Below are 13195 nucleotides of genomic sequence, written 5' to 3'. Positions count from 1 at the left end.
TTGCCATAAAGGATCAGTATGTATAAACGGATTAACTACATAATCATATCTTCTATGGATTAGATTATCTAGTCCCAAATTGTTTAGTATCATACCATCCGCTACCAAGTGGTTTCACAGCACAATATTAAATATCACCCACAATAGAGGAAAACTTTTTTGGAGCATGTTCATATCAGCCAAACATTGTTGGTACTTCCGTGAGGGTAACCTTGTGGAACGCAAAATGCCACACAGGTACACGCAGGCATGCGTATGTCTTAGCAAAACATTCAATGAAATATTTCGTTCTCTGTCTTCCCCCCCTTAGATCCCTCTGTTCTGAGGTCAGGGAAATGGAATGTAAAGGAGGGAATGCAAGTAAAATTACTGAAGTTAAGAATTTATCATGGTGACCGCCCCAAGGGTTTCTTCACTCTTTGATAGGTATACATGTGTGATAACATCACTTTGAAGCCTGCTTGTAAAAACTTGACTTTTGTCCATTAAAGGGCAAGTAACTTGGACTTCTCAACAAAGATTTCCTAAAAAGAGAGAATAAACCTCCAGCGTTTGGGCTGGGGGACAGGGCATAAGGTACCTCAAAAACAAGTTTTGAAAAATTTACCACATTTTACTTTTCATCAATTCCAAGTATAACTTACCAGGCATTCTCTTCAGCTTATGTTTAAATCCATGTGTATCTCAATGGAAATCCAATCCATATGTTTCTGATTCATTTACACTTAGCTCATCAAAATATTGTTTTGCACGAGCTATTTGATGTCCAAAAAAGCTTTGAAAAGCTCTTTTTCTTAGAAACAGGAAATCAGTTTTTGCCAAGTATAAACAAACACATTCCCCTGGTCCCTGTGCTCGTATTTTAATTGGAAATTTAGAAGACAGAAGGTTAGAGAGCTCTTTAAACCTGTCCAAAAACGAGCTCATTCTTTATATGGCATAGCACAGAAATGTATTCTCGTTTACTTTATCTTAAGTTTTTTAGTGTTTTCTTTTTTTTTGGGGGGGGGGGAGTGGTAAATTTCCCTGTAATTGGTCTACCTGTTTAAATTAAGAATATTTTTTATAAGTTCTTAGAAAACTTTTTATTTTATAATATAAAAAGAAAAATAAAAAATATCATATTTTTATAATATAAAAAGCAAAGAAATAAAAAGGCAATAGCTTTCAAAGCACTCTTCAACCAGTTGTTACAAGACAGATCCCAGAGTCTGTCATAGGCTACCATACCATCCTCTCAGATTTTCCCTTCTAGGTGCTCCAGAATATAGGAGGCTAGAAGGCATAAATATTTTTTTATCATCACAATCAACTTTTTTCTTTTTTGTGAAAAATAACATATATATGTATATAAAGGAAATACATTTCAAAGCACAGCACCACACTTAGTTATAGAACATACTTTAGAGTTTGACATGGGTTTACAATTCCACAATTTAAGGTTTTTACTTCTAGCTGCTCTAAGATACTGAAGACTAAAAGAAATATCAATTTAATGATTCAGCAATCATATTCATTTGTTAAATTCTATCTTCTCTGTATAACTCCACCATCATCTTTGATCTTTCTATCCCTCTCTTTAGGAGTGTTTGGGCTATGGCCATTCTAACTTTTTCATGTTGGAAGTGCTGTCCATAATATGGGGTCGGGAGATGGAACTATCTGATGTTCTGAAGAGGCTGGGCCCTCTACGTTTCAGGATTTATCTGGTCCAGGAACCCATCTGGAGGTTGTAAGTTTCTGGAAAGTTACTCTAGTGCATGGAACTCTTGTGGAATCTTATATATTGTCCTAGGGGTTCTTTAGGATTGGCTGGAACTGTCCGGGTTAGGGTTTCACAGGTTGTGATGGGTAGCAAGGTCTAACTGAAGCTTGCATAAGAACTTGTAATTTGGAATCATGTGTCCATCTCACAAGCATTTAGGGCAAGCAGAGAAGTAACTCCCGCTGAGTGTGCCGGTGCCAGTACCTGATAGGGTGGGACAGTCACACAGGCCAGGTGCTGAGCAAGTAAGCAGGTAAACGGGGCAGCCAGGGTCAAGGGAACCAGGGGGAAAGTGGAGTCTTTGACCTCGGTGAGTGAAGCTCCTGGAGCCACAGATGAACGTAAAAGTAAAGAAACAGAAGGACAGGAGTGGAACGTGAAAGGGCTGAGACAGAGGCTGCAATGAAGAAACAAGTAGTTCCAGGAAAACGGATATCCACGGACAAAATCATAAAATTGGACCCCATCTCACATCATACATAAAAATTAACTCAAAATGGCACAATGACTTAAATATAAGGCTACAACCATAAAACTCTTAGAATATGTGAATTTTACGACCTTGGAATTGGTGATAGATTCTTAGTGGTGGCAACAAAAGAAATGACAGATAAACTCAACTTCATCAAAATGAAAAACTTCTGTGTATCAACGTCTATTATTAAGAAGTGAAAAGACAACCCACAGGATGGGAGAAAGAGATGCAAATCATATATCTGATTAGAGTTTAATATGCACATTATATAACAACAACAACAAAACAACCTCATGGAGTGAGGCTGGGTGGGAGTCGCGGGGGCAGACCGGGCTATCCCAAGGGGCTGCTGGGGTCCCCAGAGGCGGAAAGGAAGCCCCCCGCGGGGGCGGGGGTGAGTCAGGGGACGTCGAGGCAGGCGGGGTCTTGGCTCGGTGCTGAGGGGAGGACAGGGCGCGCGGGCACGGGAGGCCCCTGGGAGGTCGGGGGTCAGGCACCCCCACCCGCGACCCCCGCGGACCCGCAGCCGGCCGTGCATGGGAGTCTGGTCCACTTAGACTTGCGGGTGGCGGCCCAAGCCTTGTGGGGAGCCTGCGGGCCCCGACACTTCGCCTAGGGCGGCGCCCCCTCCGCTCGCCCCCCACGGCAGAGAACGTGCAAGCCCCTCACCTGGGAGGGCTGAGGAGGAGCCGGCCCGGGAGGCCCGGAGCGGCTGGCAGGGTCGGCCCAGGAGCTGGGAGGAAATGGAAGCTCGGGGAAGGAACTCAAGCGCGGTGAGCAGAAGGAGCAGACCCGAAGGCTGCCCCGGAGGAAGACTGTGCTGCTCCAGGCCCGCTCCGGGGAGGGAGACCGTGGGATTCAGAGGAACGTCGGGTCCTCACAGTTCAAGACGTCTGAAGGCGATTAGCGTCGGCCCTTGTCCAGTGTGGCTGTCTCCCGCAGGACCCTGGCGGAGACAGGAAAACGCGGTCCTCCCGGCGGTGCGCACCGCCAGACCTGGCGTGGCTGCGGCCCTGAACGTGTGGCTGACTGACGACATTCTGGAAAAGGTCAGCGGCCACCTCCCGTCCCACATTCGGATCCGAGGGCTGCAGAGGGTCGCTGGGAGCTTCAACCCCAAGAAAAGGTGCAATGCCAGGTCATAATCCTACGGCTGCCCACAGGGACTGGGCACGCCGGACGGGACATGCCTTCCCATAGCTCGCACAGCTTCACCTTGCAGGAGGGACCGCGGGAGCCCAGAGCTGCGCCAAGTCCTGGGCGTGCCCCGCCAGCGGCCCTGCGTGCGGGAGGGCCTGGAGTTCAGCCTGGTCAAGGTGAAGGGGGCAGAGCTTCATGACGCAGCAGATCCGGAAGATGGTGGGGGCTGGTGGTCGCCTGAAGAGCGCGCTGGAGCCCAGCTGGGGGCTCAAGAAGCTGGACATGCACCAGAGCTGGGCCTGGTCCTCGAGCTCGTGCACTTTTAGAAGTACAACCAGTACTTCTGGGCGACGGGCTGCACAAGGCGCTGGACTGGTTCAAGGAGGAAGTTGAGATTGGGGCGTTCAGGGAGCGGAACATCTAACCTATCATTGTTAGCGCTGAGCGGCACGCGCTCCGAGACGCTGGGGCTCAGTACCCTGCCCCGTCCGCAACTTCAGCACCTGGCCCGTGTGGTGTCATAGTCCCCAGGCTTCCAGAAGACGGTGAGGAGGAGGAGGAGATACTGTGAGAGGCCATGAGGGGCCCGCCCGCACCTCTCAAGGGCCAGCCCCAGAGTTAGCAAAAGCGGGTGCGTTGTTGCAGCCAGCCCCCCCACCCCAACCTGTGATGGGAGAGCCTAAGGCTGTCTGCCCATCGTGGTCTGCCTTTGCAACATCAGCATCTCCAGATTTCCTGTCATTTTTAATTTTACACCGGAGCAATCTGCCGTAGATCTAGTTTCAGCTCACACATTAGGTCCACGCACCTCAGCACAGATAGACACTATTCATCTGAAGAAGTACTTTTCTTATCAAAGAAGTATAAATTTTGTTTGGGGGTGGCAGAAGAGCTTACAGCTGAATAAAAAAGACAGACTACCCAGTCTAAAAATGGGCAAAGGACTTGAGCAGACACTTTTCCAAAGATTAAAAATGGCCAGTTAGCAGGTGAGGAGATATGCAGCATCATTATCATTAGGGAAACGCAAATTGAAACCATAAGGAACTAATCCACACCCACAAGGGTAGCTGTTATTTTACAAATAGAAACTACAAAGTGTTGAAGGAGATACAAACACTTTTAGACTTTTGCCATAAACAGGCTAGAATGGCAAAAGGGGAGCATCCCCTTACTGTTGGAAACCACATGACATGGGGTTGGGTTATCTTGGTTTAAAGTTCAGGCAGGTAATCCCTATGGATCTGATGCTTACTGTATCCTCTTAAATAAGCCAAATAACCCTTCCCCGCTGGCTCCATACTAACCTCCTATGCTGAATGTAACATGAAGGGAAGGTATATTGTTGTACTGGAAAGCAACTCAACATCCATCAAAATCCAGTAACTAGCTATTTTAAGTATTCTTTAGGAATTTGAATGGAAACATACTAATGAAATGGAAATCCCATGTCATACATTAAAACCAAATTATTCATTTTATTAACCTGACACCTCTAACATTTAATAAAAATAGTTGATGAACTAGATGGTACCATTTGCATGCTGTTTTTCCTATGAAGATATATACCTAGAAAAGAGATTTCAAATTGTGAATGATGGTGCCATTATGTTTTTGGTAGATATACTAAAAAACCATAAGCTGTATTTAATTTCCACAGTGACACATCAAGCAGGGTAGCCCCATGAATGGATGTAGTATATATACAGATCCTCAGAAAAAGAATGATCGCTTCTAAATCAAAGGCTGGAAGGACCTTAGAAGTCTTGAGATTCAACACTGCTCCAGTGCTTTAATACCCCCCACACTATCTAGAATTTGCTTCAATATCTTTACTGAAGCTAGAAACTAGTATCTCCTGATCCTGGCCATTCCATTTTGAGGAACCTAGTTGTAAGAAGGTTTTTTCTTGTGTTGACCAAGTTAAATCTCCCAGTAACTACTTGTGAGTCCAACCAGAAAAGTCTAAAAAAAGTAACATAAGGTTTTTTGTTTGTTTGTTTGTTTTGCTTTTCAACTATTTATAGATGCTGTCACATGCCTTACTATACTATACCCAGTTCCTTCATTTTTCCTCATGTGACATTATTTCTGACTTCCTTCTCATCTGGCCTCTCTCCTCTGGCTAGACATGCTTTAGTTGCTGATGTAGCCTGTCCAACTCTTCCTGGTAATTCCACAATTGTAGAACTTCCAAGAACTCCTCCCACACCAGGGATGAATTTGAACTGGGCCAGATTTTCTTCTAATCTGAAGATCCAAGTTCTTTGTAGCACAATTCCAGGTCTGACCCAATCTCTCTCTTGATTTCTATGGAGAAGCAATATGTCAGGTTTTCACCTCCACAGTTTGCTTGTTCTTTCTATAATATGTCCTGTTTTAAAGTTCTGTGACCCATGGTTCATTTTTAGCAATACCAGGAAAAGACCCCTGAAAATTATTTGAATTGTCCATTTTGCTGCCTAGGGAGACTTGCCACCTTGATAGCAGAGACAAAGTTTAATTTTACATCCATTAGGGAGTATGTCCAGATGTGTTTCTTCTCTGATCATGTTGTTTTAGACAAGTTAAAAATGGGTCAGAACATTTTCTCATTATCACCTTTTCAAACTAATCACACTGAATTCCTGTTTTCTTATTATGCAAAACGGCAGATTGAAATTCAATGCAATAGCACATACCAGGCAGTCGAGGGGTTTTATGAAGTCCCTTCACTTTAATAAATGTCATCTGTGGATGCTCACAAATAATTTTCAATTGGTTATAATACATGTTTTTTTTATCTTCCTAGATTGAACTCAGATAAAATTTGCATAGAATTCTGGAAAAATACCCATTTTAGGAGTTATTGTTTAGCATTTTTGGTTACTGTTGAAGGAAAGAATGCTATAGTGTCTTCAATCTGTCCTTTAAAATGTATGATCAAAATGTATCCACTATTTTTGATTCTTTTCATTTCTTCTATTTACTTTTTATTTGGTCAAGTTACTGACTATCCCTTGCATGCAAATAGTTAGGTTTGTCTTGAAAGTTTTTCCTTCGAAAGCGTTGTGTTTCTTATAGCTACATCACATTTACTCCAAGGACAACTGACTCAAGTGGCAGAGTGACCTTAAGAGAGTAACTTAGAATTGGTCTCACTGAAAATCTGTTTTCTGTAAGATTTATAAATTATTATTGACGGTTTCTATAAAACATGCTTCTATTTTAAAATCAAGTATCTTTTCTGAAAAGAATTTTTGAAACAGATTAATGATGACTTCATAACACCCATGATTGGGGCCAAACTACAGGCAAATGTCTTATTTGAAAAAGATTTGAATTAGTCATAAAAAATTGCAGAAAGTACCAAGATTCAATCTGGAAAGGATTTAAGAAGACTTGGTTTATGTTTAAGAAAAATATTTATTAATTGTGCCTCTCCTTTCTTTGTTGCTCTCTTTCTCTGTTTTTGCACTTGATTTCCTCTACTCTCTCTGCAGAAGCCAACAAAACCATAAGATATAGAGAAAAATATTAAACTTTGTCACAAGACGTTAAAAAGGAAACCATGATTCTCATTTTAGACAAAATTATGTTCAAGTTGTTTGAAAACAAACCTTTTAGGTCTGGTTCCTCTCCAAAAAGTAAGGAAATATCAAAAAAAAATATATATATATATGCACATACACACACACACACATATACACAGATACATATATGCACACAGTGAGTTTAAAATATGGCACTCAGGAAAGGGTGACACTCGACTTTAATCACTGCAATCAAATATTGAATATTGACATCTGACCTTAAATATCCTGCCTAAAATTGAAAACCTTTGTGTTCTTTACAAAGCAAAAAAGTTGGGGAGTTTCCTTTATTAAATTAAAAATCTGTGTTCTGTAAAATGCATGTTGGGTTACAACTTCTCTATAGGAAGACAGGTTTTGGATTCTTTTTGTTTGTTTCCAAAAATGTATTTTTGGGTATTGCATTTTATGTAAATCATCAATAAGTGGTAAATCCATTAGGTCCCCAAATTGCATTCAGTCTGTGAAATTTACCCTAATTTCACTAAACCTTAGATTTTGGAGAACATCGTTCAGATCTGACAGTGCAGTGAGAAGCAATTCAGTAGAAACTGAATTTTTTTAAGTGCTTGGAAAGGAAATAAAACTGAAAGGTAGAGTTTGTTTAAAGAGGGCAGACTGAACATGTACATTCATGTATTGTGAATACATGAATTCCAAAACTCTTAAAATGATACTAAAGATATATCAACAATAAGAGGGCTAAATCTATAAGCACAAACAGAGGGACAAGGAGATAAATAGAATAAATCATTTCTGAAAGCAGATGGATGAATGGTAAAAGGTCAGGGAAAGTGAATCTTAAGTCAACAAAAAGAGAAAGCTCTGGAGATTCCCAACTGGATCAAATGACGGTTGAAATAGGGAGAAAAGAATGGTTGAAAATGATTTCATTAAGTCCTATTCAAGAGGCAATAAGAAGCCCTCCTTGATCCTTTTCCCTTCTCATAACAATGACACACATGCTCTCTCCTTACTGACTGAACATTTCCTTTCTGGAGGGGAAAAATAGCAAATCTCTGAACGCAGGCACATCTGAGGATAGCAGTACCAAACTAAATTGAGAGGAATTAGTAATAGTTGCCCACAGCATGTTGAGATCTTACCTTTCTTTATTCTACTCTTTGAAAACTGACAGTAAGGGATTGGAAAAGCTGTCTCTGGATAATTGCATCAGTCCAGGAGAAAATAACCTAAAGATAGTGCTTTGGTTTGCTAAAGCTGCCAGAATGCAATATACCAAAGTGGGTTGGCTTTTGCAATGGGGATATATCAACCTACAATTTACAGTTCTTAGGCTGTGAAAATGTCCGACTCAAGGCATCAACAGGACAATACACAGACTCTGAAGACAGACTCTTGGCATCGGGACACTTCTGTCATATGAGAAGGCACATGGCTAGTGTCTGCTTGTCCTTCTCTCCTGGATTTCATTGCTTTCAGCTTCTGGTTCACTGTCTTGCTCTCTGGGTTTCTGTTGGCCATTCTTTTAACTTCCCTGGGGTCTTTTCTCTATGAGCTTTTCTTAATTTCATCTCTTATTAAGGACTCCAGTAAAAGGATTATCACCTACCTGGGGGTGACTCCTCAATTGAAATAACCTAATCCAAAGGTCTCACCCACAATAGGTCTGCATCCACAGGAATGGAGTAATTGGACATGGTCATTTCTGGGGTACATAGCAGCTTCAAACCACCACAGTAACATGTAGGCTTCCCCAGCTAAGCTGATGAATTAAGTCACTCCGTGATTAAGACCACAGTTTTCAAGCCACACACACTTGCAAGGATTTCCAACCATAATTTTTAGTGCCTCACACATAATTATGAGCAGAGATGCAAGGGTCTCCCAACATTTTAATAATAAAGCATTACATATAAAATACATATGTAAATTATATATGTTAATATTCAGTTCCTCCATGAATGACAGAAAACACAAAGTAAGGAGCATTTTTAAAAGACCAGATTTTATTTCTTTCTCATGTAAAAGTCTTAAAAGGCAGCCTGGCTCCTCAGGCCAGGATCCAGATTCTCTCTGGTCTCTGTTTCACCATTTCTAGGGTGCGTTCAGGATCTTAGTGTCCAAGTCAGCTTCAAAGTTGCAGGTGCTAAGGAGAAGGAAAAGATTAGGAATAAAGGGCGAGGCAAGCACCCTTGCAGCCTCTTCTATTGAAGGTTCCTGTAAGCTGCCACGTGGTATTTCTGTTTACATGTCATGGCCAGAATTTAGTCAAATGGATACAATGAGAAGATCAGCCACTGGAGACAATGAGTGGGCTGCCAGGGAACAAGAACAAACTTAATGGACAGAGACATAAAGGACAACAAAGGAAACCTCATAAAGCACCATTAATATCTCTAGAGAGATAAAAGAAGATACTGCATCCATTAAACAAGGGCAGGAGGCGTTGAAATGGAAAATTCAGAGAACAAACAAGAGTCCTTGAAAATTGTAAAGATGATTTCAATAGTAACAATGTAACCTATAGATAAAGTTGAGAAAATATTCCAGAAAAATGAACAAAGGCAGTTAGATGAAATGTGAGAAAAAAGATAATAAAGGAAAAGGAAAGCAAAACAGAAGTCTAGCCCAGAAAATCCAAAATCAAGTGGTAGTAGCTTTAGAAAAAGCAAACAGAGAAAACAGAAAAAGGAGGGGGATCATTGAAGAAAATGAGTCAAGTCAATTTCCCAGAAATGAAGGACGAGAGTTTTCATATTGAATGCATCCAGCATATTATACTATTTAATAATATCAGAGAAAAATTTGAGAGGGACAGAGATAGAGGAAAAGAAAGGGAGAGAAGAAGAGGAAGATGGAGAGAGAGAGAAAATAAAAAAAGTGAGAATGTTATCCAATCTGGGATTCTATAGCCCACTAAAAAAATAGGAATATGTCAGCATAATATTTTTTGGCCCTCATATATTTGGGAAAAAATATATTTATGCTCAAAACTCAATAAAAAATTTAACCTAACTATGTGTAGGGACTATCCTAAGAAGTTTTGTAAATACAATTGGAAAATGCAAGACTCATGTATTGATGGTTTTGCAGAATTGCCTAATGGCTACAAAATAATGCATGTCTGGGATGTTTTTGACCCTGAGAGAAGCCCATGTTCCAGCTTCCCACTTGACTTCTGGATGCATCAAAAGCAAACTCAAGTTTCAGTGTAATAATAAGGTAAAGTAGCAGACTTTCTAGATGCCTTTCACATTTCAACCTGTGTCTGAAATGTTTCAATCCAGTGAAGAAACAAATACAGAGATACTGGATACTGTGAAGGCGATGAGCGGTTCCTTTCTTTTCTTTCCTTCCATCCTGCCTCTTTTATCCTTCCTATCCGCCCGACCTTCTCTCCTTACTGCCTTTCCCCCCTCTCTTTTTAGCTTTCTTCCTTCCTCCCTTCTTTCTTTCTCTTGCTTACCAGACAGTTTTCCAGGTACTGTAGATACCACAGTAGTTCACGTTAATATCACATTAACTGTTAATGTGATATTACTTGAATATTAAGTGATAAATGCAAGGGGAGGGAACAGAATACATAGGAGGGACTTCTGACCCAGACTGGGAAGTCCAAGCAAGTTTTGAAGAGAAGTTAACAAGTGTGCAAGTCCCTGGAAGATTAAGATGAGACAGATGAGTCGGGAAGACTCCTTCAGGCAAAGAGAAAATCTTGTGAAGAGGGGCAAGGAAGGGAGAGGACAGAGTAAGCTCGTGAAACTGAAACCTGCCTAATGCAGCCGAACTATGGAGCGACAGTGGGGAAGAGAGGGGAGACAAGGCTGGTGGGATAAGTGAAAAACAGATGATGAAGTGGTTTGTAAGCTTTGTTCAGAGGCTCAAAATGTATTCTAAGATCAATGGGAAATCCTGAACGGTTTTAAGGAAATATTAAAAGATATGTTGTTTAAAAAAGATCTTTCCAGAAGCAGTGGGGTGAATAGATTGGGGGTTAGTATGTTAAACTTGAGGACTATATTGTTCCCTATTGCTGCTGTGACAAATTCCCACAAATTTAGTGGCTTAAATAGCATAAAATTTATCTTACCATTCTGTATTATTCTTACAATTCTCACAGAGATCTTGACTTAAAATCAAGGTGTGGACAGGAGTGTGTCCTTTTTGGGGACTCTATGGGGGAATCTGTTTCCTTGCCTTTTACACAATCTAGAGGCTGCCTATATTCCTTGGCTTATGGTCCTCCGTCTTCCAGCCTCAGCAATTAAGTCTTTCCTGTGCTTTCATTACTCTGGTTTTCCTACTACAGCTAGGAAAGTTTCTGAGCTTTTAAAGATTTATGTGATTACGTTGGGCTCACCTGGATGATGCAGGATGCTTTCCCCAACTTCTTAGCTTTAATCCCATGTGCAAAATCCCCTTGCCATGAAAGGTAATGTATTCACAGATTCCAAGGATTAGAACACGGCCATCTTTAGGGGCTATTCTACCTACCACAAGGATTTAAGGAAGGGATTATTCTTAGAAGGATGTTGCAGCATCCCTGAAAAAGAATCACATTTGCTAAAATAAGCAGTAGGGACAGGGGTAAATTGAGTGACTTGGGAAGTATTTTGAAAGTAGTACAGACATCATTGTAATTGATTGACTATGGAGAGTGGGAAAAGGGAGCAGTCAGATGCAATGCACAAATTTCTGTGCCAGGCTACTGAGTAGTGGAACCAGTCATTAAGAAGCAGAATCACAGAAAGAAGAACAAGTCGGGGGGAAGGAATTTAGTTTAAGGCATGAATTGAGTGGAGTGGGGGTGCGGGATCCAAGACAAAGGTATCAGGGGAATCTGCAGGTTTTGGATGTATTTTGCATGGCACATGGAGTCATGATATTTAATAAAGTTATCAATGGAACACTTTTAGAGAAAGAAATGAATTTTGAGCAGAATTCAGAGATGTATTTATATTTAAGTGATAAGGAGGGAAGAGGACACTGTGAAAAGACTGCAGTGGATGAAGGTCAGATGAAAAACCAAGTGAGTTAGTGTCAAGGAACCCAAGAGCAGAGAGGTCAGTGAGATCTTGAGGAAAGCTTATTCTTGGAGGTAATGTTTGCATGTTATAGCAGTGGCCACGTTATTTATCCTAGAAGAAGAACATAAAATTGGGCCAAGTTAATTATTTAGAGTAAGTAATTACCACACATTGCCCCTTAGCTAGGAAATAGCATTTATTAATTGTTTCTGGAGGTCCTGCATTTTTAAAACCCATTTGTTGAAGTCTTAAATACCAAGGGCTTTTTCTCCTCTTCCTATTCATTTTCTGGATAGTTTTAGAAAAAAGTTGTTTTCTCCTTTTATCTTCTCCCATATTTAAAACAGTTACAGGAATAGATTTGTGCTAAGAACATGAATAGATGTGCAAATTTTATGAAGAATTTGTCTCAAAGAGTTTGATTCTGCAGACTGGGAGATAAAGTGTAAAATTTCCGTCTAGTTTCTTGCATGGTATTCACTTTTGTCTTTTTTAAATAATCCAAGTTTCGATTTTTTTCTCCCCACAAAAAAATCACAACAGAAGATCACATCAGCAGGTACTAAGTTACTTTCCTTATTTTTAGAAACAAATGGATATTTATTCCAGATTTTGAGCACTCATTGGAGGCCAACGCTGCTGAGAACTCTGTGTGTCCTGCTTATTGAACTGGGTCTATGGCTTTGCCCAAGATAGGTAAATACCTATCGTGGGCTAAACTTGACAAATTATTTCAATTCAGATGACTCGCATGCATGTTCTGATATGAATATGAAAGTTAACAAAAGGTTGTAATCAAAAGGGATTATCATGTATTTTGGTGAAATCTGCCTTAAAAGATAATAGCAAAATTATCAAAGGCCTATGCTGAAACACTTGAAACAATTTTTATCTTTCAAATTGTTAGCAGTCTTTTTTCTAAAAATATCCCAAGGCAGAATCCTAACTCTAGTAGTACCTTAAGGTGTGACTTCTTATTTTAGTAATTGAACTATTTTAAGTCATGAATATAAAATGTGCTAGATTTTTTCTGTTAAAAGACAGTTCCTATCCAAAATAGTAATACTTTATTTTTTAAGATAAAAAAGGAAATTCTGCTTGGCCAAAAGTATTTTTTGTAAAGTTTTATTTATTCCCTCAAAAGGCTAACTATCTTGGCTTTGGGAAGTTAGAAATGGAATGGGTAATGCTGAAAGGTCTCAGATAAAGTAGCCACTACCAGCACTTATGCAACTGCCTTGATATAGTTTTA

General features: G+C 40.5%; 1 pseudogene; it reads left to right on the top strand.

Annotated features, from left to right (window-relative positions):
* Positions 1-249: 249 nt before the first annotated feature.
* Positions 250-3951, top strand: LOC143675890 (pseudouridylate synthase 1 homolog pseudogene; annotated as a pseudogene).
* Positions 3952-13195: the final 9244 nt, after the last annotated feature.

Source organism: Tamandua tetradactyla, chromosome 3 (assembly GCF_023851605.1).
Source record: "Tamandua tetradactyla isolate mTamTet1 chromosome 3, mTamTet1.pri, whole genome shotgun sequence".
In the NCBI taxonomy this organism is placed as follows: Eukaryota; Metazoa; Chordata; class Mammalia; order Pilosa; family Myrmecophagidae; genus Tamandua; species Tamandua tetradactyla.
The sequence above is the reverse complement of the archived record's forward strand: the minus strand, read 5'-3'. Positions and strand labels throughout refer to the sequence as shown.